This window comes from Eupeodes corollae, chromosome 1 (genome assembly GCF_945859685.1).
Source record: "Eupeodes corollae chromosome 1, idEupCoro1.1, whole genome shotgun sequence".
Taxonomy (NCBI): domain Eukaryota; kingdom Metazoa; phylum Arthropoda; class Insecta; order Diptera; family Syrphidae; genus Eupeodes; species Eupeodes corollae.
In genome coordinates, this window is record NC_079147.1 from 210,672,173 (window position 1) to 210,687,750 (window position 15,578).

General features: G+C 32.1%; 1 protein-coding gene across 4 annotated transcripts in view; it reads left to right on the forward strand.

The window, feature by feature from the left end:
- Nucleotides 1-6,995: 6,995 nt before the first annotated feature.
- The window catches only part of LOC129953712 (G protein-activated inward rectifier potassium channel 3), a 125,171-nt gene continuing 116,588 nt past the window's right edge, over nt 6,996-15,578 (forward strand). Inside the window, exon 1 of one of the 4 annotated variants that reach the window (XM_056067084.1) lies at nt 6,996-8,796. The gene's annotated coding sequence lies outside the window, so the exon portion shown is untranslated. The remainder of the gene's footprint in view (nt 8,797-15,578) is intronic. The other 3 variants (XM_056067085.1, XM_056067086.1, XM_056067087.1) reach the window with 3 other exon arrangements.

Below are 15,578 nucleotides of genomic sequence, written 5' to 3' on the forward strand. Positions count from 1 at the left end.
ATAATCAAATCAAAGTAAAATATTAATTTCAAGATGAATTTAAAAAGATAAAATTATTATTATTATTACTTTCGTGATTTTAAAATTGTATGAGATCTCAAAGGAAAAATAATTGCTTTTGTATCAAATAAGCTGAGTGAATGATAGCAAACGTGTTGGCCTTGCCCGTTTGAGTGTGAGTGAAGAAATCAATCAATCACATAGTCCTGTTGATCGATTTCAAGTGGTTCAAACCGATTAACTGTTGATAAATCTTAACTGATTATGCGGAGATTCATTAAAAGGTATGATGTGACTTAATTTGATTGAATTCAGATACACGCTTTGAAAAAGCCAGACAGAAGATATACGAGTATCTACGAATTTATGGCAATGATGCAATTTCAATTTTTTTTTTAAGTTTCATGTAGTGTTGCTAAACTTGAAAGAAAAGACATGATTTTAAATACGGTATCTAATCGAATAGATGACGCCTTGTAAAAATGTGAACAAATATATTCTCACCATATAAAGTTATATTCTTCTTCGGTTTTCCTGCTTTGAAGAGCAGAGAGAACGTAACCATTCGTGATGAAATCCTCGCGGCGAACCTGAGTGCTGACTTTATGCAACAAACCACCTAAGTAAATACCATTGAAGACAAAATAATCAACAAATGTGTCCATTCCTGAAGTTATTCGATTGGAATTTAAGACTCAGCAGGCATGAATCTGCTGACAACATGGATTCGCTCCTTTTTTAAACGTAAATTCTGTGTCAATATCAGTGCATGTCATCAATTGTCTGGACGAAGATTCAAGATACTGATTTCCTCGAAGCACAACTAATGTTTTTATCACCAAAGAGGATGTATACAACTTGGTCGAATGCGACTATCCAGAATAAGTAGAAATAATCATTTAATTAAGACTAACAAACCCAAACCTAATTTCAAAAATAATATTGAACCCAACACAAATCTTTCCAAACTTTTCTCTCCCTTACCAACTTTCGTCACTTAAACGAAAAACTCTTACCCTTCTCATCCGGGTCTTGGTTATCGCCTTCGATGGTTGGTTCCCCTGTCAAAACATCCGCGTATCAAATTCCATCCATTCTCACACCTTTAACCCTGCATCTTCTTCATCATTTTTCCAAGAACCACAAGGATTCCTTAACCCAATGATCCTTCCAAATTTTAAGTTTATTAAACATTTATCTGAGGCCAATACTAATGATAGGTATTTTATGTCCCGTTATAATTACTCCATATTTCTACATCAATCAAATTTGGAGGTGTATCAGCTAAGGTTACACTCCCTAAGTCTTGTCTTTTGTCCTTTGTTGTTTTATTCGACCAAAGTCAAAGTCAATTATTTACTTTATATTTACAATTACGGTATTCGAGTCGAAAATAAATTTTTAAAAGTTTTTATTAAATCTTTTTTTTAGGTTTATGTTAAAAAAAAAAACTTTAAATTGAAATTTGTTTTGCTTTCAACAAAGTTTTCGAATCGATGAATACTCTTATATGGTGGTTGTCGACTTTAGACTTTTCTGGTCTAAAGTCACAGGTTGTTGACGATGGGCTTTAGATTTTTACATATTACTGCATCGAAGATTTTGTATTCAATATTAAAGACACTGATTCCTCTGTAGTTGGTGCAGTTTAAAGGGTCTTTTTTTAGTATAGAGCGGTGCAATTAATCGGGCATACCTTCTTCCAACCATATTTATCAGGTAAGTAGGTTGATGCTTCTAGCTAAATTATCTGCAGCTGTTTGAAAAAACTCAGCATTTAAGGAATCTGCTCCAGAAACTTTGTAAGACTTAAGCTTATATATGACAATCTTTAATTTGTCTAAGTTAGGAAGACGGGATTTTCAGTTTTATTGAATTAAACACCCTGCAATTCTGTTTGCCATCGCCGTTTGATATTATATTAGGGGCCCTTCTATATCCTTAGCATTGATCGTGGTTTTACTAAGATGTTTCCACTTTCGTTTATTATTATTATTCGTTAAATACTTACGTTAACAATTTAATATAATGTGAGTATACTTAAAATCTCAATCACAAGAATGAAATTTACTATAGATTTCAATTAATTGATTTAAAGGGCTCTAAACACCATAGTTTGATCTGCTAAAATTAGTATTCAATAGTTTCTGGAGTCTTATACTTGAACGAAAAAAACTAAAGTTTAAACTACCAAGAACTGATAGTGATAAAATTTGTCCGTTTATCATTCCAACAATAAAACAAACCTGCAACTACATCCTATGATTTGTCAAAGATGGAAAATTTATGAGAGAAAGTCTCTGTAAATAAGGCGGTAATGTATGAATTTCATGAAACCACGAAAAGGTGTCGTAGACAAAACGGCAACAATCATTTCTGAATGGCTTCGAGTCTTGTGACGTTAACGGTGTAGTAAGGTGACCATACTGTACAGGTATATTTCAGGACTGGTCTCACAAATGAAACAAAAAGTAATTTTAAAACATATGGGCCACGGAAATCACAACCAAATCTCTTAATGAAACACAGAACTCTATTTGCTTCTTTAACTATGAAGTTAATATGCTCATTAAATTCCAGTTTACAACCTAAGACAACAACCAAGTCAGAAAATACGTATACTCTACTTGCCATGGTCTTACATTTGTCAACATTTAAAACAAGACGATTTTTATTGCACCTTTCCCTGAATTATATTAAGTCTTCTTGCAAGAGAAGAAAGTCAGATGTTGAGTTTTTTTTTAAATTTTAATGTCATTAGCATATATTAGGACAGCCAAATTTTGTATGATCGAAACCAAGTTATATATAAATAAAACAAATAGAATAAGACCAAGGTGACTACCCTGAGGGACACCAGAATTCACAACAAATAAACTTGACCACTCATTTCAAAATTTAACACTACAACGCCTATCTTGCAAATATGAGGAGATCCAGTTTATGAAATAGTCGTTAAAACCTTGCTGTGATAGTTTTAAAAGTAATGTTTTATGACACAATTTGTCAAAGGCCTTTCTGAAATCAGTAAAGATACAATCTACTTGTTCGTGTTTTTTCAAAAACATCTAAACAAAAGGACCTAAAGTGAAACAGATTAGTAACAGTTGAAGACTTTTTAGCAAAACCATGCTGGTTATCACAGATAATTGAACTTAAGTGAAAAGAAAGGACGCTACATACGATTGACTTAAACAGTTTAGGTATCACGGATAGTTTAGCAATAGTTCGGTAGTTCATTATTTCGTTCTTAGGACCTTTTTGTGTACTGGTATTATGAAGGAGCTCTTCCAGATAAAAGGAGACAGCAAGTTACTTAAAGACGTATTAAAAAATACATAACGGGTATTCTCAATACGCGTTATATTTCTTTAAAATGAATGATGGTACTCCGTCGGGACCAGGTCAAGTTGTAGAATATTATTAAATACAGTATCTTTACATATAACGAAATTCATAGAATTCAAGTGGGGGACATTTGAAACAGAGGTAGATGTGTTAGAAAAACTAATAGTATTTTGATGTACAAAAGCATCTATGAAGTAGTTTGCAAACATGTTTGCAATTATAATCGGCTCATTGTTATTTGATGTCATTAAGTAAGGGTACCCACATGCTTTCTTTTTAAGATTAACGAATTTCCAAAAACTGTTAGGACTATTTTTAAGGTTTAATTCAATTTTCCGAATGTAGTCACCATCTTAGATGTTAGAGTAGTCAGTGAAAAGTTGTTTTATTATAATGAACGTCCTATAATCACCATAACTTCCCATTTGAGTATACTTTATCCGAGCTTTGTTCCTCTTGTTTTTTAAGTTTTTAACGTGAGAATCAAACTATGGTGGAAGACCCAAGTTATTTCGAGTCTTTTTAAATGGAATCGTTTTGTAGAAACAATCAAAACGAGTTAAATAAAAATTGTTACATATGTATATCGTCAATATTTAAGCTACAAAATAAGTGATCCCAATTGATCGTACATAATAAGTTAAAAAGGTTTTCCAAATTAAACCTAATTAAGTTGAATTCTAGTTTGTTGTTTTCGGAGAAAAATACCAGATCGAATGTTTTTCCAAAACGGTTCTTCACATCGTTGAGTTGAATTAAACCACATGAAGACATACCATCTGTTAATAAAAGCTCAATTAAAGATGACGCGTTTATTGGAACGTAGAAGTTATCATCGTCAATTTCAATCCAATTGAGATTGGGTAAATTAAAATCACCAACAACCAGTACTTCGTCTTCAGGTTCCAAAAGCATCGTCTTTGCAATCTTCGGTTTGTGGTATATGAACTTGTGAATTTCATTTCACTGCTCACATAATACTTTGGAACTTCATTACTGCTTCTCCCAATATCTTCGAACGCAGGCTGGTATTACAATTAAACTGTTTAATGACAGGAATGCAGCTGGATTGTTGCTCTCTAATCTTCCTGACAAGGTCTAGTTGCAAAGGCGTGTATTTGTATTCGCATTGATTAGCTTGGGTCGTATATGCAACATTTTTTTAAGAACAAAAATAAAATTCATCTTTCTTTGATATTTAGTCGACTTTATAAGACATCTTCAAACACAGTTCTTTTAACACTAAATTCTAAAAAAAATCCACAACCCTAGACTCATCAAAAGTAAATTTCGTAAAAGGAAGTCCAGACAAGCGTTTTATAAAACCAAGACACCCATTTTAATGAAAATAAATAAATATATAAGGTGATTAAAATCACGAAGAATTACTTGATAACCACAAATTATGAACAGTTAAGCTACTTTCCAAAAGCTCATGCATTTCGGTTTAAAATGGTTCACTATGATGTATACTTACTGTTAAAAAAAAATGTAATTACGAATCTGTTCGATATTTACATAACTCATTCTCAGCAATAATATTTCTAATGCTCAATATTATATAAAATCAATAAAATTGATAATGAATATTTGAAATTGATGCATACTTCAATAAATAAAATAAATTAAAAGTGCAATTTTTACATAGTCATATTTATAGAAGCCTAAGAATAAAAAATATTGGCAGTAAATTAAAAATTAATCCAAGAATTTTTGTTCTTAAGTTGAATACGATAAGTAGACCAAAAGTAGATTAAGCTGCTTTGCACTCGTACTGAAGTATTAAAATCTAATTTTAAATTCACACAGAAGTTACCTCTACATCAAACCCATAAAAAGTAATGATTCATTTCATGTGTTGTTTTATGCATACCTTTACTTGGTCATACTTACCCCACTTTCAATCAGGGATTAAAGTTGTTAATCTAGCTTCACTTTTTTGTTTTTTTAAACTACAGAATAGTTTATGTTTACATCATTTTTTTTTCTCTACAAAGTGTAATCTTTAAAACAGCTCGGGAGTTGGTATATTCTTTTTTTGTTTCTTAAAAATTCTCTAGGGACCTTCGACGACCTTTGTTTTAGATTTTATAGTTGTACTAAGTTCTTATTCCTCTGAAAGATGAATATTTGTGGTGAATTTATTTTATCGTGTACTGTGGCGTATACTTGTTTTTTTTTTTTTTAAAGACAATCTATAAAAATGGGTTGATTTCGACAGCTCTTGATTTTAATTGCTCTTTTACTCTCTTTCAAAATATTTTCTTTTATTCAGTCACTAAAGACAAATCATGGCAAGTTACAGCGTCGATTAACACGTTCAAATAATTTAATGGACAACAAAACATACGTCAAATTTGATTTTTTTGAAAATTGATCCCAATTTTGGTCGAAAATCATTTTTAACGATGAGGCTCATTTTTGGAGGAATTACGTACGAAAATAAGCAAAATTGTCGTCTAATACACGCGAGATTCACAAAGTGTCAACGCATGCACATTAAGTTAATGTTTGAGGATTTTGGGCTGGTAGCTTCATCCATCCGTATTTTTTCTAATACCCCCTAATATCACAATATCACGTCAACAGTTATAACTATTTGCTGATGATCTCTAACTTCTTGTGCTGTGAATTAGATGATATGGTTTTAACAAGATAACGTTGGGTGTAGCAAAGCTCAAAAATGAATGAATATTCTGCTCGAGCGTGTGTGATTTGACCCTTTCAGAATTTTTCTTTTGGGGCTTTCCTACAAATAAATCCAACCCAATGCAACCTTCAAAAGCAAAAATTCGATACGGTCATTCAAATTCAGGTGAATTCATGCATCATCGTAGTCATTGAAAACTGGACCTCTCGAATACAGCTGCCCTTTAATCGGTGTTATATTTCACACATAATATGGAAAGAACTCTTAAATAAAGATAAAACCTCACTGATATCTCATACACAAATTATTTTGTTCCATTTTAAAATCAACCGCGTATCATGGAAACCCCTACAATATCGTATACTGTAGCGTATACTTACTTTTTTTCTTATTAAAAGCCTTCTTCTAAAATATGTCATTGATACTCATTCAATTGTATTGTCATTTGTTATTTAATAAATCAATTTGAAATGAATGGAACCCCTAAGTCTGTGACTGTCGATACATACATACTTAGCCCTCTTTCAATCAGAGATGAATCTTCCTGTTGCATATGTTTGAGATGCAACAAGTATACAAAATTGAAAAAAAGACCAGAGTCAAAAACAAAAAGAGGGAGTATTCAAAAACAAAAAATACCTGGCAAATCTCACTTGTTGCGTGCCGAAGCCGATTCAAACAATATCCACAAAAATGCAATTCTTGTATTGTTTGTAATACACTTCAAACGTAAACACAACATGTTGTAAGTCAATTCATACAATCCACAAACAAAAGAGAGGATAGCGGCGATGCAAAATGGCTCGACCAATGACCCATGGTCTGTCAGTCAGTCGAAAATCTAAATCCCAATCTGAATTCAAATTCAATCCAAACCAAAGCTAAATATCCACCTCCAGACCTTCCGATTCCGAGCGAGTGAGCGAGAGTCTAACATAAAGTTGAGTTCGGTTTGGTTGCCCCTTTCAATTGTTGAATTTATTAGATACAAAGATACACTACGGCTACGTCTGACGGTGCTGCGGCGGCCAACGAGGAGTATCTCACTTGCCTCAGAGTTGTGTGTAAAAATATTTTCATTCACATTCGCACCACATCGGCTGATGCGACTTGTGTGTGCCACAACTGTTGTCGTTGCCTTCGCCATCGTCATCGTCATAGCCATCGCCATCGCCAACATCATCCGTCGTCGTTGTCGCTGTACGCTGTCGAGTAGTTGCTGCTGTCGAACGCAAATGGAGTTTAAAAGTATCTAAAACATTAATTTGTTGTGTGTACGCGTACTCGTATCTTATAAATATAATTTTGTCTATAAAACAAAATCAAAATCAAAACATTTGAAACTCAGTGAGATTTGAGATTTAATTATGTGACAACCGTCGTTTGAAGCGCATGTAAATTCTTACGGTAACTCATTCATTCATTTTTGTTGTTGTTTATCGTTTTTGTGCATAAAAAGATATAAATAATTGCATGCCTAGATACTCCTGCAACGACAGACAGTGGAGTATCTGCAAGTTTTGAAAGTTGTCAACCGGTCATATCGAATTACTTGCATCTTGTTTTTTTTTTTAAGTTTTATTTAATTAAGATTTTTATGATGATATTTTAAAAAAAATTATAATTTGGTGAAATTAAATACACAAAAAGTGAAAATACCTTTGAAAAAAAAAGTTATTGTCAGTTTGATAAAAGAATAAAAAGTAAATTAATTTGAATTTAAACAATGATGTCCGAATATCCGGTGGTGGATTTGGATTTTGATTTGAATGGAAATAGAAATTATTGCGAAAAAGTCGCCAAAATGATGTTATTACCTTGTGGAGTCGTTTATTATGAGAATTGTATGCTATAGGCAATTGAAAGTATCTCCAATACTGTCTATCTGCAAAATACACTACACTCTACTCTATACGTTAGAAATCCCAGTGTGATTATTCAATGTGGGGAAGTGGTATACACCTCTGGAATACCAATTTCTATATCATCAGCCTGAAATCTGAGTATCTTTTGTGTTGTGATTTGTGTTTTATTTTTGTTTTTTAAGTTGTTGTTGTTGTTGTCATCGTCATTGTGGTGGATATAAAAGAATTGCAGGAAAAAAGTATCATACGAAGAAATTAAATTCAAATTACTATATCTAGTATCTACTCTTAAATTGCATCTAATACTAGATAGAGATACACCAAGAACGCATCCCGCCGAAGTAGTATATCTTTTTGTTTGTTCTTCCATCATAAAAATACGGCAAGAGTTTGAATTGGTGCAGTGGTGCGGTTTGTTCTTGTGGTTGCAGTGTCGTTGTCGTTGTTGTCCGGCGGCCGGAGGCGACTCTAACTCGTGTGCGAGGTGAAAGATAGTGCATTTTCCGGTGATAAATAAAATAATATTTATTTTGGATCGCATCCACCATAGTGTGATTCAAAAGTGATTTTGTGTGCAAATTAAATGAAGTATCTATAAAACCGGCACTACGACCTATCGAGCGAGTATCTTTTTGCTTTACTCTGTTTTACTATATTTTACTGTTTTTTTTGTTTGTTATTGGTTTGTTTGTAAAATTTAAAAATAGTTTAATTTTTGTTTATTTTCAACGAACAATTTCGGCTAAAAGAACGCACTTTGATTATCAAGAATAATAAAAAGATATATCTATGTTTGCATAGAGAGAGCGAGCAAGTTATTGGATTTATTTGCCCACATTTTTCTTCTATTTGTGTTGTCATTTTATTTTTTTTAATCGTCTATCACCGGAAAAGCAGTGGAACGTAACGAATTTCAATTTTTTATACCACAAGGTAGGTTTTTTATTATTATTTTGCATTTTTAAATATGTATATTTTTATGTTGTAAATTTCAATTATTTTCTATGATATTATAGGTAATAAATACTCTCCACACTTTATGTCTGCCCTTGGAAATAGCTTTTTTTAACAGGTGACGACGATGACAACGACGTCGCCAAACCATGACTCTTATATTTAAAGAAAATTATATAGGAATGGATAGTCCTTTTGTTATTTTTTATGTAGCTGGATTGCATTCAGTTTTGAATTTTTCGAAACTGAATGCAATAATGTGTGATAATTTATTTAATTGTTTCGAGATACAGATCGATGAAGAAAGAGATCTTATTTTAAATTGTTTATATATTTCACATTTGTTTTCTTTGTTTCAATTTCCTGGTTTTTTCACAAGTGACGAATAAGATTTTCTTCGCATTTTATTTTTTGTCTATTACAAAAGTGACAGTTAATTACTTTGTTTCACGAAGCAAAGTCCAATAAGATTGTGATAATTTATCTAATAACTAAACTTTAAGAAAAAAAAAGAAATGCTAAACCGAAAAATTATAAATCCTTAGAGCCAACAATTAAAGACCGTTAAAAAAATAGTTAAAGTTGTTTTAACACACAAAAATTAGATTAATTAAATATGGATAATAAATGGATACGATAAATTGGCTTAAAAAAAAGTCTATGAGTATTAAATCTCAAGATTTTGGTGGTCAATTGTGATTTGCAACTCTTAACCATTCCTTTGTGCGAGTAATATTGTCAGTGATGAAAAGAACCGAACGGCTGATTTAAGAAAGTAAAAGAATTACTCTCGGAGGGTTTCTGACTAATTCTGGCTAAAACACAAACACACTTCAGCTTCTTCTTCTCCTGACGTTTACGAGTTCAGCCATAGGAATTCAATCACAATCACAATGAAGCTTCGACCTCACGTTTTATTTGACAATCGTAAGGAAATAACGTAATGTGACTCCAAACGAAAGCTCTAGTTCAAATTTGTCAAACATTTGCTTTTTTTGACAGCTTAACAGCTGTAAAAAAGTCAACAAACAATATAGATTTGCCTTTGTAGTATAGGCTGTGTAAGCTACTTCCGCGATAAATTTAATTTTTCGGTTTCAGAACTCATACTTTTTTTTGTTTTGAGAAAAAACAACAGCTGCTTATGACAGAAGTGCCATTTTAAAAATGTCATATTGGAAGTGTCATACAAAGCAACCTCGAAGCAGGGCCAACGTAACGCAGATGAAGCCGAAGCTGAAGCATGTTTGTGTTTTAGCTATACCTCTCAAGAGGCAGTACCTGTGAACAAAACTTTAGATGACACAGGCAGAGAATGAATCCAAGACCTCTATCATGAGAGTCCTACGCACTGATTATTATGCCAAAGGAACTACTATGGTTTTCAATCTGGCAATACTTTTTTCGGATTTGTAATTTTTACAGCTGTGACTTGATTTATGCTTAGTTTAATGTGTCAAGGGTTTGCAAATCGGTTAAATTTACTGCCAAAATAATAGTTCGATTTTCGCTACATGTTATACAGCCAATGGAGCAATCAATATATTGGATAAAACTTATGAGACTGTGACGTGGGCTCCAACATCTTCAGATTTAACACAGCTGCACTATTTTGCAAAACTTTTTTTTTTTTAAAGAGGCTGTCTTTCGATCTGTATAGCTTAATAAGAATATTTTGTGTCAGATAAATAATTTGAAGTCAATTTTTCTCCTAATACTTGAGTCGGAAACCATTTCTTAATAGTTTTTTTTGTATTGTTTTTTTTTTTTTTTAAAGTTGGCAGTTGAATTTTTTTAAAAGATTAAAAATTAAAAATCTGTTTTTACTAACGTGATTTTTTGGTAGCGTTTCTTAAAAATTTGTATTTCTCATACAAACAAACAAACACAGATTGAATTTTTCTTAGAACAATATTCAAGAGACATCGAATATCAATTTTTACAAATTTTAGGTACTATAGTAAAAAAACCACCCACACAAATCGTTTCTGAGCCTGATTCTAGGGACATCTAGAAATGTCAAAAATTTTGAATTCGGCAGATCACCTACATTTTTGGTCATAGCATTCAATTATATGCATATTATTATTTTTTCTTGAAAGTCACACGTCTGAAAAAACACTTTGGGTACATGAGCTTTACTTAGAATTTCAGTTAAAAACGACTCCAAAATTTCAACATTTTGCCCCAGTAAACAAAAATATTTGATTTCTGTTCTTATTTAGGAAAAAAATATATTCAATTGAAATCATTTCATTCCCATAAGCAAATTGAAATTCTGTAATTAAGATAAGTTCAATAAAATAATATCTAAAGAAGGTTTGAGATAATGATAATCGCTTTGTATGCGAATATTAAAAACCTGATTTTTAAATTAAGGAAATTAAAAAAAAATCTAGAAAAATCAAAAGTTAAATTAGACATTCTTAGATAAAAATTTCCGTGATAGTATTGAGCACATAATTTTGGATATCAATCAACTCCAAAAATTTGAATTAATCACACTTGATGACAGTTTTGATAAAAACAAATGAGTCAGATCGGATTCAATTGATTGCTCTCATTAGTCATTACACATTCATTGAAATAATAGATCTATAATTATTTTGTATTTTTAATTTAACCTTTTTCTTTTATTAACATTGTTTCCTTTATTCATGAAAACAATTTTTTGTATCTTTTCTTGTGTGCCATTATTTAACAAGTGTGATTCAAGACAAATAATAAGCCACTGATGCTCCATTCTCCACAGTAACCAAATTATAAACATTGTTCAGGACGGCAGAAAAGGTTTGACTGTTGAATGCAGTGAAATGCCTAAAAAGTTAACAAAAGACATAATGAGGTCTTTTTTTCTAGACTAAAGGTTAATATTTTGTTTGTTTGCTTTTTCCACGAAAAGTGTGTAAAACAAAATTGAAATTGCTTACATAAATGTACATAAGTTAAAGTCCATTGACTTTCTTTATTATTGCCACTTAAGCATGTTTATGGCCATACTTTTGCAAATAAGCTCATCATCTGTCATATTGACAGTTGTTGTTTTCAAACCAATATCAAACCATTATAAGTTTTAAATAAAGCTAAAGGTTTATTGATTTGATTTAAATGAGAGAGGAAACGCTTTTGGAATCAATGATGTGTCTTTTTTACCTGTTAAGTGTGAGTATAACAATTAGTATTGCTAACGTCATCGTTATTGACATTGACGTTTGTGTGACATTTCATGTCTATATACAATGAACTATGAGGGCGTTCAGTGCTCAATTTATTGCACATTTGAAATATAAGCGGTAACCTTGAATAGTGTGAAGCTTTGAAGAAAACACTTGAATAAATATTTTTTAATTGTTTTAATTAATTTCTGGTAAATGTTGATTTGTTTCTTACCTAACTTTGCTAACTTTATTTGTACACATGCATTGAATGTATTTGCAAAAAAACACGCAAAACAAATTCAAAACTCTTTGTTTGTTGAAGTAATTTTAGTTCAATCACCTGAATTAACTTTTTCAAAAGAAAAACCAAATCTTATACCTGTATTCATAGCCATGAACATTTTTAATCTTAATTTTATCTTTTTCCGCCAAAATCTCTATGGATTTGGTTCAAGTGTTTTGCAGATTTTCTCTCATTTTCAATACATTTCTTTTTGGCTTATTTTGTTAACCCATATTCATTGGGTGTAACAGAACAAACATACAAAAAAAGATTAAAAAATTAAACATGAAAGAGCTCCGAAGGACCGAACATGGTTTAAGTTCAAAGGTGCCTTTTATTTAAAACAAAAAACCAACAGACCTTAGCAGTGACAATTTTGTTTGTTGTAGTTGTAGTTTTTTTTAAAATTATTTTACACTTATTTACTGTTTACTCTAGAAACATTGCATGTCAATTGCTTGATTCTTTTTCAGACAACTTTCTATTACAAACTTCAACCAACTTGTTATAAACCTCCTCAATTTTTTTTAAAAATCGTGTGGATCAACGTCTACACAATGCAAATGTTATGTTTTGACACCTGCATACAAAAAATACAGTGTAGATGCAAATTTTGTTGATTTGTCAATATCAAATCATCTAGTACAATTTTTGTTTATGTCAGTCATATACTTACTGAATGAGAGTTACTGAACATTTCCCTTTGACAGTTTTTTCGAATTTAAGTTTTTGACAGTTGTCTATCGCATTTATGCATTTTCTGTCAGAAATATTGTTGGCTAAAAAAAATATAGTTTTGACTAAAAAGAAAAACCATTATAATGCAAACGACTAGTAGTGTATGTTCAAAACTGTCTAACCTACACAACATACTTTTCCAGTAAATTTGCACGTTTTTCTTTTTTTTCGAAACAACAAACAACTATGTCTCTATATTATTTGTTTTCTATTGACATTGCACGTTTTTAATGTTGCTTTATAAAGAATTGTATGCTCTGGCAAAATGATTCTGTCATTTTTAAATTAACATTTTTATATTGCGTGTGATGCGCTATGTCATACAACAACAAGCATTCGTACAACAACGTGATGATTTTTTATATCACGTTATAATAATGTTCGAATTGTATACTCCATCCGTATTATAACGCATGTCAGATTTCCATTCACTTTAACAATATTATGATATATCGTGATTTTGTGTATTGTGGGTTTTTATTTTGAACAATGTACTTTTACTTTTTGCTTGAATTTTAAACTTTTACTCGTAACATACAAAAATGATAAATGCTAACAATGGTTTTAGAGTAGAAAACAAATATGATTTTAAAAATGAAAAAGTCATAATTGAAGAGCCATGAGTTATAAAATGCCATAATTAGGGAGCAAGTAATGAGCTAACACATAAAGTTTTCCACGGGTAAAATAAATAAGTTTTTTTCTAGATTAATGAAAACACAAATTTTGTATTCGATGGGGCGAAATAAATTGATTTATTTTTGACGTAAGGTAAAATCTGCAGATTTGGATTTTTTGGGCAGATAAAAAGTGTTAAGCTGAAAATTTGACAGCTCCACCAATACAAAGACAAAAGAGTAAACAATTTCAATCGTGTTCCATGCACCACAAAAAATCAATTTTTGCGATAAATATAAAATTGCCCATGGAAAACTTCAACAGTCAACAGATGATCAACGTACTGATTGTCAAATTATTTACAAACCATGAAATGTCAATTTACATTTTGTGACAAGAAAACCCTATATGAAGATAGAAATACTTCTTACGTATCACCTTCTAAAGACTATTTATTTGATCTTTGTATTTGTAATTACAATAAAATGATGTGAATTCCAATATCAATTTTGTACTTATTTACACTCAAATATAAATTTAACTTATGACTTTTGGGTACAAACGTCACGAACATATGCGCTTCAGTATTGTGAACGTTCTGTGCTTTAAAATGCGCGTTTTTAATAACAACTTCTGCTTAAAGCGTTTTGTTAAGCTTAAAGTGTTGAGGCGGCTAACCTCTAGACAAACCAAAATGGCTACCGATAATTTTATATCTTCATATATGTTGCTTTTGCTTTGTTGCAAAATCATCTGTCAGATAACCAGTTTACTGTCACTAGAAACAATGTTGCCAATTTAAAAATCCAATTAAAAAATATTGATTAGAAGAATAAGAACATTTTGTTTGTGTTTGTGACTAAGGTTAGGTAAGATAAGGTTAAAGTGGCTGTCCAAGATGGAAACGGGCACACTTAGGCCAGTTTAATGGCCAATTGTGATACCACATAAATCTTGAGGCTTCCTCCTAAGCTCAATGGAACCAGTTTAAGTCCCTTACGAAACGTGAGAGGTTGATTTTACTGATATGATTTAGATCGTTTAGATCGTTAAAGAATAATTCTCCTAGGTAATTCTTTCGTTTTCGGAGGACGGCATGTGCAGAGAAGATGAAGAACTGTTTCCTCCTTTTCTTCGTCTATACAGCTTCTTTAAAAGTCATTTGAGAATACGACTAGTCTCGTGGCGTGCTTTCCTTTTAGACAGTGTCCGGTTATGGCACTTATTATCGAGCTTATATGCGATCTGCTTAGAGAGAGCAAGCACCTTGAACGTTTTAAATCCAGTGCTGGCCAGATGTTCTTTGTGACTTGCCACGTGGTGATGTTGGTCCACCTGGTGCCTGCCCTTCTCACAGCGTCTTGCATTAGCAACAGTTTACAAGTAGCGACTGGTATGCCAATACGTGCCAATCGTCGTAGGATGGGCGTACTGTACCGTTCCTGGCAAGTTCATCTGCCTTACAGCTAACTGGAAAGTCTCTATGGCTCGGCACCCAGCAAAGGTGAATATTTAACTGTTGTGCAATCTCCATTAGAGATGATCGACAGTTATGGACTGTTATAAAGTTTGTAAAGACAGGGTCCAGAGATTTGATAGGGGCCTTGCTATCTGAGAAAATACGGATATCAAATGTCGATATCACGATATCAGGACAAGACAATGATTGGGAAAACGGAATGAGAAACTTAATTTCAGTCGTTCAGAGTATACACATCCACAAACCCCTTCTTTTTATTTTCTGCTTTCTTCCAGGAATGTCCTATCCTCCCAAAAAGATCTGGGAGGTATAGTAATCTGGACATAGCATAGCTTGCTGCTATATGTTTGCTTAATATGTCAAGAGGTGTTAGGTAGATTAAGGTGTTCAGTGCCGCAGATGGTGTCTTGCAAAGCGATCCGCAAGTTGAACGTTGGACTTTATTTAATTTATCCCTGTTTACCTTTTTCTAAAGCAGTCCACC